Here is a 13,656-nt window from a genome sequence, read left to right on the forward strand (position 1 = left end):
TGGTTCTGTACATTACCACAATTAATTTTAAATGAAACAACTCAGATGCAGTTGAACTGCAGACTTTCAGCTTTAATTCAGTGGGTTGAACAAAATGATTGCATAAAAATGTGAGGAACTAAAGCTGAATTGTCAGCCAAGAAAAGCCAAATTCACAATTTTAATTTTGGGGTCCCTACAGGTCACATACATACACGTAAATCTATGCATACTGGGCATCAAATTGTGCATTAGAAGGAAATACCAAAATAGAAATGGCTTTGCTTTAAAGTAGAAACCAGAAAGTATTGGTGTGTGTGAGGCTTATAATAACAATGGGTGTGGCTTATGTTTGTGAGAGGGGCTTGTTTTAGCATGCCATGCTATGCTCACCACACAGAGCATCCCTCCACTTTTTTCACTCCAATTGAAGCACTGCTCAGCTAATCATGACCATGAGAAGTCATGTAATCACCAAGTGCCTCATACAAAACTGTATAATGCAAGCAAAATAGGTAAATGTTATTGTTGATTGATGAAGTTGGGTATTCCTTGATATAAACATTGCTATGTAATATGAGCAACACAATAATAAAGAGACTTTACCCTGGGGAATTACTGTAATGCTAAATAATAGGTAGTATAACTGTCTCATGTAGCTAAGCATGCACATTTATGTTACATTATTTATTTCTGAGAATTAAGGGACAGATATGATTTCTTCAATGGAAATTAAACTTCCTTATTAAACAAAAAAGTTGGATATTCCCTGGTACATACACTGCTGTGTAACACGAGCAACAAAAGATAGGGAACTTATGTTTTTTTCAGTTTTATCTTCCTTATTAATCAAAATGTGTAATTTTTCTGTTTAAGAAAACCTGAACAAAAGATGGGGAACTTGTGTTTTTTTTTTCAATTTTAACTTCCTTATTAAACAAAATGTCTTGGGCAATTAAACATTTCCCATTGTACATCATGCTTAGCACCAACAAATCAGAGTCCAGGTGAAAGTGTTGAGATAACCCAAAATACATGGGGCAGAGCAGGAGGCATCCCCACATAGAGGAACTAAGGAAACAGGCAGTGTTTCCCCTAATGCATACCCTTACCCCTTGTGACCCCACTGTAAACAGCAAATTGTGCAATATATCTGAGCACAAAACATATTATAAAATAATAATTATCTGTATTTATATAGCACCAACATTTTTTATAGCTGTGATCAACAGGCCCAAATTTGTGGCAAGGCCACAAAGGCCTGGCCTAGGGTGGCAAAATTTAAGGGGCAGCAGGAGAAGGGGTGTGCAAGCAAGATGCGTCCAGCGCCAGGACCATGCAGCCTTGGGGCGCCACATCGCAAAATCCGGACCTGGTAGTCTACAGAGATTATGCACCACTCCCTGCCCAACTGGAGCTTAATATCCAGTTACATTCATATCCACTATATTATTTTTATGCTATCAAGAACCAATTAACCTGCCTGTATGGTGACACTGATGGACAGGCGAATGGTATCTATCTGAAATCAATGGAATGGTATCTAAGAGCCTAGATCTGTAAGGATTTAATCACAATAACTTTTACAATATGTTAAAAGTGAATACAAAGTAGAGAATGTTTTCAAGCCAGTATGATAAAATTTACTACTGGCTTGGACCACACCAGTATGTTCTTACTCGCTGTAGTTTATACACGTTGAGGCAGAGTATAGCTTGTCCTATAAATGTCCCACTGGTGCTCCGTCCTAACACCATACAGACCAATGTATAACTTCAAAGTGGAGGACAGAATTCATGTTCATGGGTAAGCAATTGCTTAAAAAGGTCACTGTGTTAACAATGTTTGTAATTTGCACCAGAGGAAGGACCCGTGTGGTCATAAACATGTATCTCTGTTACCCACAGAAATACTGTATACTGTGAGAGTAGCATTTTAAAATCAACTGTCCTGTGTGAAGATCATGAGAGATGACAATGGGAATTAATCTAAGGAACATTCTGAAGAGAAATGAAGAGTTCAGGAGTCAACACAGAAGGACATAGGAATTACAGGTGATTTAACTAGTTAATCTCAATCTTAAAGGGGTTCACCTTCCAAACGCTTTTTTCAGTTCAGTTGTTTTCAGATTGTTAACAATAAACAAACATTTTCTTTAATTGCTTTCCATCTATTTTTTACCATTTTCTCAAATTGTAAGTTTAATTTTTATGTTCGTGTCTGTAGTATTTCTGTCTGGCAGCTCGGTAATCCAGGTGCATTCTGAACGGTTACAAATTGCCTCGACTTCTGGGCGACAATCTACCCGAACTGCCTCCTCGTGTCTTCCCATCCGCTATGATGAAAAGTAGCATGTGCTAAAGCACACGCGGTGCTGCGTTTTCAGAAGTCGCCCGAAGTCAACTTCAGGCAACTTCTGAAAACGCAACGCCGCATGTGCTTTAGCGCAGGTGGCTTTTTATCATAGCGGATGGGAAGACACGAGGAGGCAGTTTGGGGAGATTGTCGCCCAGAAGACAAGGCAATTAGCCGCCAGGTGACAAAATCTCCTTGAATCTCCTCGTGTGAATTAACCCTAACAGTTACAGAGTTGGCGACCCTCCTCCCCCTGAGTTGCTTTAGAAGGTGAAAAATTTAACTTTACACTTAAAACGGTCACAAATAGAATAGTAGAACGTAATTGGAAAAAGTCTTTATTTCTGGTGAAGAATCTGAAACCAACTGAACTGAAAAATGTGTTTGAAGGTGAACAACTCCCTCAAGCTATTCATATTTAGCATCCACCCATTTAGAGATGAGCAGCATTTTGTCTTGTTTTAGTTATTTGCTGATGAATATTAATACTACAGTTAAAGTAGGTGCACAGAATTTCAAATGGATGTTAAACTCAATTCTAGTAAGGTCTTCTAGCTTTCCTTCTTCCTTGCACCTTGCTGTGCTTATGATGAATACTTGACTATCCACCAGTTATAGATTTGAATTATTTCACCATTAAACAGCCCTTCAAATACTAAATATTCTAGGGGTTGCACAGCAGTCTGACAATCAGGAAATGCTGAAGCTAAAAATGTAATCTGGACCTATTTTAGTCTCCCTGAATGAACAGTCATATCTGAAACAGTCATAAGTGAGTTTAGCTACAACCGCCTTAGAAAGTTATGTGCCTGTGTCAAGTGTTGTGTTTTCGTCAGTCTCCCTAAAGATGCATATGGCAGTATTGCATGAGAGCATATTGAAACCATTTACAAATATGTAGCTATAGTTTTGGAGCTGGGAGTAAGACACTCTCCTTGTACTTGTTCATGTGGTCCTATATGGCATCCTATGAGGAATAACTACCTGAAGTGGAACTTTAATAAATGGAAAAGAATATTATAGGGACATCTGCACATTTTATTTTAAATTAAACCTGTATTCAAGTTTTTATAATTTAAACATGAAAACATGCACTGAGCTGGTCTGCCCTAATGTTTTCCTATTTCTGTCAAGGTTATAATATCCTAGTCCAATTCTCAACATTGCCAAACTGTTCAATTAACCAGCCCCATTATGGTTAATCTGGTCAATATTTTTGCATTTTAAAATTAACTAACATTTATAAAACCTAACCGCTGTCACCATACATTGCCTATTGCCATTGAGCCTCAGGCTGTAAAAGGGTTATAAAATTCCAAGTGACATCAGCAAGGCTAATGGTCCCACAAAGTGAAACAAATGCCTACGAGTAGGATGGCTGTATGAATCTAAAGTGTTCTGTTACTATACTCGGATTCACTGGGTCTTTTCCAGTAGCATCATATGAATAGCAATGTGTTGCATCTGTGTCATTAGCTTTTGGCCAGGAATGTACCAAACATATAAATTTCACACCTACAGAGGCCGCAAAACAAGGAATAGTAAATATCTTTATATACATTGGCAGATTTATCAACAGATACAAAATCCGTAATGCAGTGTTCTAGATCTTGTGCCTTTAGTAACTGTTTATCTGTGCCATGCAAAAGATCATTATGCATATTAACATAGTTAACTCTATGGATGTTCATATTATGCAGAGATCTCCTGGTTACTGGATCCTGGTTTCAGACAGTTGTTTAATACATACACAACAAGAAACTTGATTCCAAAAAAGTACAACAATCCAACTGACTTTGATGCATTCCTTCCAGTTATACTTAAGGGGATGTTAAACCAAAAATAACATTTTGCATAATGAATGGAAATGTAACTTTAGGCAGCTTTCCAATATCCATTAATCCGAGTTTTACAGCACTTTTATGGTGAAGACACACGGAGCTACTAGTAGCAGCTAATTGTCACGGCTACAAAAATAGACCACGCTGGTAAATTACAGATAATTGTCTCTACATGTGTTTTAGCAAAGGCAATTCTCAGTGTTGTCCATGGCATGGTATTTACTGGCATTTTGTAGCAGTGACTAGTAGATGCTACTAGTCGCTCCATGTGTCTTCATCCTTACATATAATTGCAATTAAAGGCAATTTTTCTCTGGCTCTTTCTGCACGGCTGGTTTTGTCTCTTGAAACAATGTAGCATGGCAGCGTTGCATGCTTCTAAGCAGTACGATCTATCAGTTGGTTCCTGCTACGTTGTTTCAAAAGTCAGAACTACCAGGGGTAGACAGATACTGCTTCCAGTAGTAACAGCTATAGAAATTACATTAAACCACTGACATTAACAGTACCATTCATAAGGCAAAATGTTTTACATTTTAAATTTCCTTATATAGCTAGGCTGAATAAAAGTGTAAACTATAGCAATGCTAAATAGCATAAATATGCATTATTGGTAGAATCACCAATTCAAAGTCCAATAGTGTTTGTGCTAAGTAATTTTAATTCAGTTAAAATTGAGACTGAATTTCAAGCTTTAAAAAAGCATTGTTTTCCTTTTATAGTAAAAAAATATGGTGGTTATGCATTGGCAGCACTATGTAGAACCACCAATTAAAATCCAAAGCAGAACAGAACATGTTAAAACCCTTGCAAGGCATAGGCAGTCATTCATATCTGTTCATACATCTTTTCTTGATATTCCCTAAAAAAAAAAAAAGAAAAGGAAAAGAGAAATGTGGGCAATGGAAAGGAGAAAAAAAGCTGGAGAACAAATCCTGGAACACGTGCAGTGTGAGTGTAGGATTGAAAAGTTTGTCCAGAAATAAAACCTAAGCAGCTGTGGCAAAACCACCAACAGTGGGGGAAAAGCAATAATGTCCCAAATGGGAGTGCAGATGTATGGTTATTCTGTTTGGGAGATGAGAGAGTAGATTGCTCTTTTGTTTGCTTTATGGCATTCTGTAGGAATTGAACATAAGTGTTATTAGTGATAGTATTATAATGAATGAAGCTGACAGTACCTGGGGGCCACAGGGGGCACAGTGCTTAGGTACAGGAGATGGCTTGCTCTTTCCTTTCTGGATGCTCCGGGCTGGGAATCCTTATTTGTCCTCCTCCCTCCTGTTCTGAATTCCTTGCAGAGGGTACAGTAGAAGTTCAAGAGCGCTGCAGCAATGCTCCCCCTCTTCTCCCTCCCACCCGGTGTCCCCTCCACCCCTAAAATGAACATCCACAGGCACCTTCCCTCCCAGGTCTCCGGGGGAATGTGCAGGAGCTGGCAGATAGCCAGGGAGCAGGAGTCACGGATGTTCAGCCATTCTCACTGTCACAGAACGTAACTTTGTCTCTCACACATATATTCCTTCCTCTGTAGGAAGAGACAGCGATCAGATCCAAAGGGACAGTGCTAGGCAATGTCTTCTTTGCTCCCTGCGCCTAAAAGGAGTGATGGAGCCCAGCTGGGGAGCGAGAATGGAGGAGACGGATCACTTTAAGAGCAGCAGTGCCAATTGTCAGAGCATGAATATTTCAGTGTGGAACCTGCCCACCCTCTGCTCGTGTCACGCTTGTTGCTGCTTTGGAGGTTGCACAGATCCCCCCACGCATGAGATACAATGAGCCGCGAGGGACAAACAAAGCCAGGGGCACGGCTGAGCCAATCACAGTCGGCCAGATCCTCCTTTTGCGCTAGATCCCAATTGCCCCTCTCATGGGGGGGATTTCTCTAAAAACTATCGGGGCTGCTGGCTCCTCAGGCAGCGCGGGCTGGAGGTCAGCCGCTACTACACTGCAAAGTCTTCAAGCGCCCCCTTCCTACTCCCTGAGCAGGGACCGCGAATATAGAGATCACACTGCTAAATATAAATGGGAGAATATTCTGGCATCACCCTTTAACAATGTCACTGGTGTTGTTTACCTGTGGGACCCTTAACATGGTGTGTGTGTGTAATCATACAGTTGATCCAAATGCTGGGAGGAAGGACACATTCCTTAAAGGGATACTGTCATGTAAAAAAACAAACACATCAGTTAATAGTGCTGCTACAGCAGAATTCTGCACTGAAATCCATTTTTCAAAAGAGCAAGCAGATTTTGTTATATTCAATTTTGAAATGTGACATGGGGCTAGACATATTGTCAATTTCCCAGCTGCCCCCAGTCTGATAAACTTCAATCACTCTTTACAGCTGTACTGCAAGTTGGAGTAATTTCACCCCCTCCTTCCCCCCCCCCCAGCAGCCTAACAACAGAAAAATGGGAAGGTAATGAGATAGCAGCTCCCTAACACAAGATAACAGCTGCCTGGTAGATCTAAGAACAGCACTTAATAGTGAAAGCCAAGTCCCACTGAGACTGGTTACATTAAGTAGGAGAAATAACAGCCTGCCAGGAAGTAATTCCATCCTAAAGTGCAGGCACAAGTCACATGACTGGGGCAGCTGGGAAACTGACAAAATGTCTAGCCCCATGTCAGATTTCAAAATTGAATATAAAAAAATCTGTTTGCTCTTTTGAGAAATGGATTTCAGTGCAGAATTCTGCTGGAGCAGCACTATTAACTAATGTGTTTTGGAAAAAACATGGTTTTCCATGATGGTATCCCTTTAATGTTAGAAAGGACCTAGGGACTGATAGTGGAACATTTACTCGAACAATGTATCAGTTTTCTTGAGGGGGTCGCTCTAAGGTTTGTCTGTTATATACAGTATATATATTTAAATGGGTCGTTTACTTTTAAATTAACGTTTAGTATGATGTAGAGAGGGATATTCTGAGACAATTTGCAATTGGTTTTCATGTTTTATTTGTGGTTTTTGAGTTATTTAGCTTTTTATCCAGCAGCTCTCCAGTTTGCAATTCTGGTCAGTAGGGTCAGTGTCGGACTGTGATGCTATGGGCCCACTGGAAAACCTTAGACCATGGGCCCACTTTCCAAACTCCTTCTCTCCTCACACAACCTCTTTAATCTCCTAGTTTTTTTTATTTACTTACTATATTTATATTCTTCCACTATTAAGCTTTTTTTCCCCATAAAGAGGGAAAACAGGGAATGACCATGAAATAGACTAAATGGTTAGAGGCAAGAGGGCCCACTGACACCTGGGCCCAGAGGGGGTTTTCCTGGTATCCCAAATGGGCCAGTCCATCACTGGCTAGGGTCCAAATTACTAGGGATGCACCGGTTCAGGATTCGTCCTTTTTCAGCAGGGTTTGGCGGAATCCTTCTGCCCGGCCAAACCAAATCCAAATCTTAATTTGCATATGCAAATTACGGGTGGAGAGGGAAATCACGTGACTTTTTGTCACAAAACAAGGAAGTAAAAAATTTTTACTTTCCCTTCCCCTCGATTCGGTATTCAGCCAAATTTTTTGCGGAGTATTCGGGGGTTCAGCAGAATCCAAAATAGTAGATTTGGTGCATCCCTTCAAATTACCCTAGCAACTATGCATTGGTTTGAATAAGAGACTGGAATATGAATAGGAGAGGCCTGAATAGAAAGATGATTAATAAAAAGTAGCAATAACAATACGTTTGTAGCCTTACAGAGCATTTTGTTTTTTAGAGGGGTCAATGACCCCCATTTGAAAATTGGAAAGAGTCAACAGGCCTGGATTTGTGGAAAGACCACAAAAGCCTGGGCCTAGGGCGGCGGGATTTTAAGGGGCTTCATGCTGCCCAACCACATCCGCATCGGTTCTGAAGCACTGGATATGGGCAGAAGATATTATAGCTTTCTAAATTTCCCACGATTCCAATCCCCAGTACTCTGGACCCGATGATGAAAATTTGTACATGTGCACAAAGGAAGGGGAGGGGACAGGGCAATGAATGGCAGTGGGTCTAGGGGTGTCTGCTATGTACTGCAGCAACAGTAATTTCAGCTTAATGGTGGTCAACAGGTTCTGGATTGAGTTGCGCTTAAAGTAGTTGAGTGTTGGGTAGGGTAGTGGATAACATTGCATGGCTGTTTGCACCTTGGTTTTTGCACTTTGAAATCTGCTGAGCAGTTTGTAAATGTGTGAGCATGTGGGCATGAGAGATATGAAAATATGTGTGTGAAAAAGGTCCATAACTGTCTTTAACACTACAATATATTATTATGCATCACATCAATGTAAAGGTTACTGAAATATGAAGAAATAAGCTGTAATTTGATTTTCTAGCTAACACTCCAGACTTTCAATGAATTCAGATACAAGGAGCCTTTTTTATTTGTATTTCATTTGCAGCATATGAGAATTTTCCTTTTCAATTTCCTGAAAGCCTATTTTGCAATTTGCACCAGATAACATGTTTGATCATTTAATGGGATAAGAATACCATGTTTATAAGATGGTCTAACATATGTTTACATACCTCCCAACTGTCCCTTTTTCGGAGGGACAGTCCCTCTTTTGACAGCTCAACCCGCAGTCCCTCATTTGTACTGGAAAGTCCCTATTTTCTCTGCACTGAACAGAAAAAGAAACAAAGTTTCTCACTTAATTGGCTTTTAGCAGAGAGCCCAGAACAGCCACAAGTGCAAATAAGATACTTTGTAACAATTTTGAGACACAAAAACACAGTTTAGATAAGGAGAAATATTTTCAAACTTTCATAACCTGCCAAATATTGTAAAACAAACATGGTAATTAGGGGATGTGGCCATAGAAAGGGGTGTGGTCAAAAATTGCTGCGCTACGTGCGGAAAAAAAAAATTGTCCCTCTTTTTACTTCCAAAATGTTGGGAGGTATGTGTTTATATCCTTTAAGACAGAGGGATGGACAGATAGATAGATAGATAGATAGATAGATAGATAGATAGATAGATAGACAGACAGGTGGGCAGATGCTAAGGTATGTGGGTAAAATTTATTTTGCTTTTTTATTATATTTTCATTAACCAACTGGCATAAATATAGAGGAAGCAAACCCAGCAGTTGTGGGGGGGGGCATAGAGTCTGCTTTATCCAGTAGCGATCCTAGAAGGGGGCGGGCCCTGGTGCGTGACGCGCAGCCGGGCCCCGTCCCCCTCCGTATGGCCGCATTTGGCCGCTTTTGTCAGTGGCGCATGGACTGCCGGGGGGCCCTGAGGGGGTGCGGGCCCTGGCCCGCTCGCACCCCCTGCTCCCCTGGTAGTTCCGCCACTGGCTTTATCTGTAGTTGTTAGAAATCCTCCCACCCTAACCACTCTCCTGCCTACCACAGCACGAGCAGGTGGGGAGCGGGCACTTGGAGGGGCAGATTTAGCAGAGGGGGCCCGCTAGCTGATGCTGTGTTGTTTGGACCCTTCTGATGGTTTTTGTGATGGGGGAGGGCGGGCAAGGTGTAGTTACACTCTTGCATTAAAAAATTAATATTCTATTCTTTGAATTTACTGTATTATTATTTCTTGCGCTGAAAATTTTATTCATTATAGAGAAATATCCTGCATGATTTGAGCCATATGGCAGCTCCTAAATTATGTATATAAATGAATATATGCAAAAATGCTTTGTGCACACATTGACCGTGTAGTCTCTTGTAATTACAGAGATTGCAGAAGTTGTTACAAGGGCTTTGAAAAAGACCCCATACAGGGCCAGGTTTCAATGTCGGGCACCCTTAGCCGCACGGTCCTAGCGCCTGCCGTCCACATCGATCTAGCAAGCGCAGGCGCACCGGAGCACTTGGGAGCTTGCCCGTCCCCAGTGCTCCTCAGCAAGCGGCCTCACCTCAAATCCGAGCCTGACCCAATATAGTATGTATCTACATTAAATGGGTGATTAACTTCAAGGGGGTTATTTATTAAAGTCTCAATGCTTTTTTGCTTTTTCACTGATTTCACGAAAAATTTTGCCTTTAAAATTAAAAAAAAACAGATTTTTCAAGCTACAATCCGAAAAAAGTTGTGGTTTTCGTGCAACAATCCAAAAAAAATTACAGTTTTCCCAATCTGATTTTTACAAGTTTTTTTTATTGATAAATAATGGTAAATTGTTGTTTCCAGTTTAGTCTGACTTTTTTTATTTAAAAAATCAGAACAATTTGGATATTGATAAATAACCCCCGAAGTGTGTTAAAGAAAGCACCAAAATTGGCAACTTTGCAATTAGTTTTATTATTTATTTTCTATAGTTTTAAATTATTTGCCTTCCTCTTCTGACTTTGTCCAGCTTTCAAATGGGGGTCACTGACACCAGCAGCTACATGTTTATTGGTATTGTTACTTTGTATTACTCTCACACCAACGATCCGACTCTGCATCTAGCAATTCTTCTTTTTGAAGTGGATCTCAACACACAGAAGGTCTCTCCAAAAGTGAAGACTGGCAGGGAGAAAGCACCATAAAGAAAAAGGGCCAACAAGGCGGATGCCTAAGGCTGAAACAATGGTGAATATTTCCAGCATGCCCCTCTCCTTACTACAAGAACAGGTATTAACTAAGGGACTATCTTTTGGGGTGGTAACGGGCCCTGATTTCTTTACACTGGACCTGAAACTGTATTGCTTTTTCAGGGACATAAAATCGAAAGTACAATTTGCACAGGACAAGGGGAACAGCAGATTGATCATTCTAATTACTTTCACAGGCAAGCAGTTGGGCTTAAAATCTCCAAGTCTATATAAACCTGATGTGGAGAATGTATTTGTTAATGCATTTATGTTGAATGTTTCACGTGATGTGGCAAATTTGGAGACAGTGTATAGAGATGGGAGTCACCATACTATTCCATATAATCTGAATAGTCAAGAATATAAGGCATTACAGGAAATACTACAAAATGATTCAATAATGGTGAAATTAAATTATGTAACAACTGAATGATGTAAACACGTATCGAATAGTGGATTGTAATCAGTTTTTTTCAATACAAGGTAGAGAGTGTAATTCAGGAAGCATTAGAATTGCCTGTAATTTTACAGTACGTTGGCCCAGTTTCTTAGACAATCCCACCCGGTTACTCCCATTTCCTATACACTGCCTAAAATACATAAACGATTGGACTGCCTACCAGGGCGCCCAATCGTTTATTGTATAGGTTCTATACTTTCCCCACTGTCCATTTTCTTGGATTGCATTATTAGAGGCTATGTCCTGAAACATAGAAACTTTTTGAAGGATACCAATAATTTTCTGGAAATATTGAGGGACCTGCAACATGTTCCCCAAAATGCAGTACTGGTGACATTTGACATGGAGAGCCTCTACACCTCCATTCCACATGAGGGAGGTGTGGAGGTGATCCGCGTTGAGCTCGAATCGGATGAGACCATGGTTGGAGCTCAAAAGAACTTTGTTTTAAAGTGTCTAGAATTGGTACTTTGAACAATTATTTCTTGTTCCAGGACAGTTTCTACATGCAAATCAGGGGGACGGAAATAGGGTCTAATATGGCCCTGTCATATGCAAACATTTTTATGAATAATTTTGAGAATAGGTATATATATACCAATGAGAGCTTTCAACAAAATTGCTTGGTATGGCTACGTTTCATTGATGATGTGTTTGCTATATGGATGGGGCCACAGGAGACCCTACAATTGTTTCATGAATATATAAATGAGATGTTACTTCATATTAAATTTACTATGCATGCTGATTTATATAATATAACATTTTTGGATACTATGGTAATTAAGGAGGAGGCTCATTTGATGACTGATCTCCTTTGTCTCAAGATATATTGGGGATTATTAAAAGATGGGCTACCTAAAAATTAGTTCTTTAAACAACCCCCGATAATGTCCTATAAAAAGAACAAAACTATTGGGTCCCAGTTAGTCTGATGTGGGATGTGGGAGTCATGATAAAAAACAACAATTACTACGACCAATATAAAATGGATTGTTTCCATGCTTATCCTGCAACTGTTGTTCTAATTGTCTGAAAGGGGACACCATTTACCACCCAAGAAAAGGTAACCCAAAAAAAATCAAAGGATATTACACTTGAACCTCTATGTTTGTAATTTACACGATAAGTGTCCATGTGGTCTTCTATATGTGGGCCAGATGACCAGGATGGTGAAAGGATGAATCAGAGAACACAAGTCAGCCATCAAATTGAAAAAATTAGATCAGGCCATTTCATCACATTTCATTGATAAAGGCCATGGGGTTCACCAATTAAAATTTCAACTGGACACATGCACCTCCTTAAAATAAGAGGTGGAAATTAGGTGAGTGGAGACTAAAAAACTGCCTTTGTATTACTCTCTTGTAGCCCCTCTCCTATTCATATTCCTGTCTCTCATTCAAACAATGCCAATTTGCTAGGGTAATTTGGACCATTGCCACCATATATCTGCTGAAATACCAAATTGGAGAGCTTATAAACAAAAAGCTGAAACCATGAAATCATAAAAATTACCAACAATTGCTATTTGTCTCTGAATAGCAATGTCTACATCATATGAAGCTTTAAATAATAACTACCCCTTTAAATTATGCCCACATAACTCTATAAATAGGCTATATATGCCCACTCAGCCCCCTCATTGGACTTATCATGGAACTCATTTATTTAATCATGTGGGAAGAGGACAAATAGTAGATCACTGATTGCAAATCAAACCACACAAATTGAAATTCAACACTTTATTATCTCCTCTCTCTCCAAAGTAACTAACCCCGTGCATGCAGCACCTTCATATGACTTAGACATGATGCTTGGATATTAGGCTCACATTATATCACACCAAACATTCCTGAATGGAACATCTGCTGTGTGTTTAAGTCACATGTAGGTTTAGGTAAATTACAGTGGAATAGTGGGTGAATCTGTGCCTCGAAATTTATGAAACTGCAAAAAAATTGCAAAATTCATTGAAGTCAATGGGCATCAAAAAAGTGTAAATTTTGAAGCGAGCAACAATTTTTATATGCGATACTATCTGGTCTAAATGGGCATCCGAATATTTAGAATTTTTGTCTGGCGAATTCATTCGCCCATCACAACAGAGGAAATGCTAATGCCATTTTAAAGGGATACTGCCATCGGAAAACATGTTTTTTTCAAAATGCATCAGTTAATAGTGCTACTCCAGCAGAATTCTGCACTGAAATCCATTTCTCAAAAGAGCAAACAGATTTTTTTATATTCAATTTTGAAATCTGACATGGGGCTAGACATTTTGTCAATTTCCCAGCTTCCCCTGGTCATGTGACTTGTGCCTGCACTTTAGGAGAGAAATGCTTTCTGGCAGGCTGCTATTTTTCCTTCTCAATGTAACTGAATGTGTCTCAGTGGGACATGGGTTTTTACTATTGAGTGTTGTTCTTAGATTTACCAGGCAGCTGTTATCTTGTGTTAGGGAGCTGCTATCTGGTTACCTTCCCATTGTTCTTTTGTTTGGC

General features: G+C 39.8%; 1 protein-coding gene across 4 annotated transcripts in view; it reads right to left on the bottom strand.

The window, feature by feature from the left end:
- LOC108697217 (cadherin-23) overlaps positions 1–13,656 on the bottom strand; it is a 599,373-nt gene that overhangs the window by 534,565 nt on the left and 51,152 nt on the right. Inside the window, exon 1 of one of the 4 annotated variants that reach the window (XM_041571125.1) lies at positions 5,357–6,241. The exons of the other annotated variants lie outside the window; for them this stretch is intronic. The gene's annotated coding sequence lies outside the window, so the exon portion shown is untranslated. Of the gene's footprint in view, positions 1–5,356; positions 6,242–13,656 lie in introns of those variants that run through there. 4 annotated transcript variants of the gene reach the window in all.

The sequence above is a fragment of the Xenopus laevis genome, chromosome 7S (assembly GCF_017654675.1).
Source record: "Xenopus laevis strain J_2021 chromosome 7S, Xenopus_laevis_v10.1, whole genome shotgun sequence".
NCBI classification, from domain to species: domain Eukaryota; kingdom Metazoa; phylum Chordata; class Amphibia; order Anura; family Pipidae; genus Xenopus; species Xenopus laevis.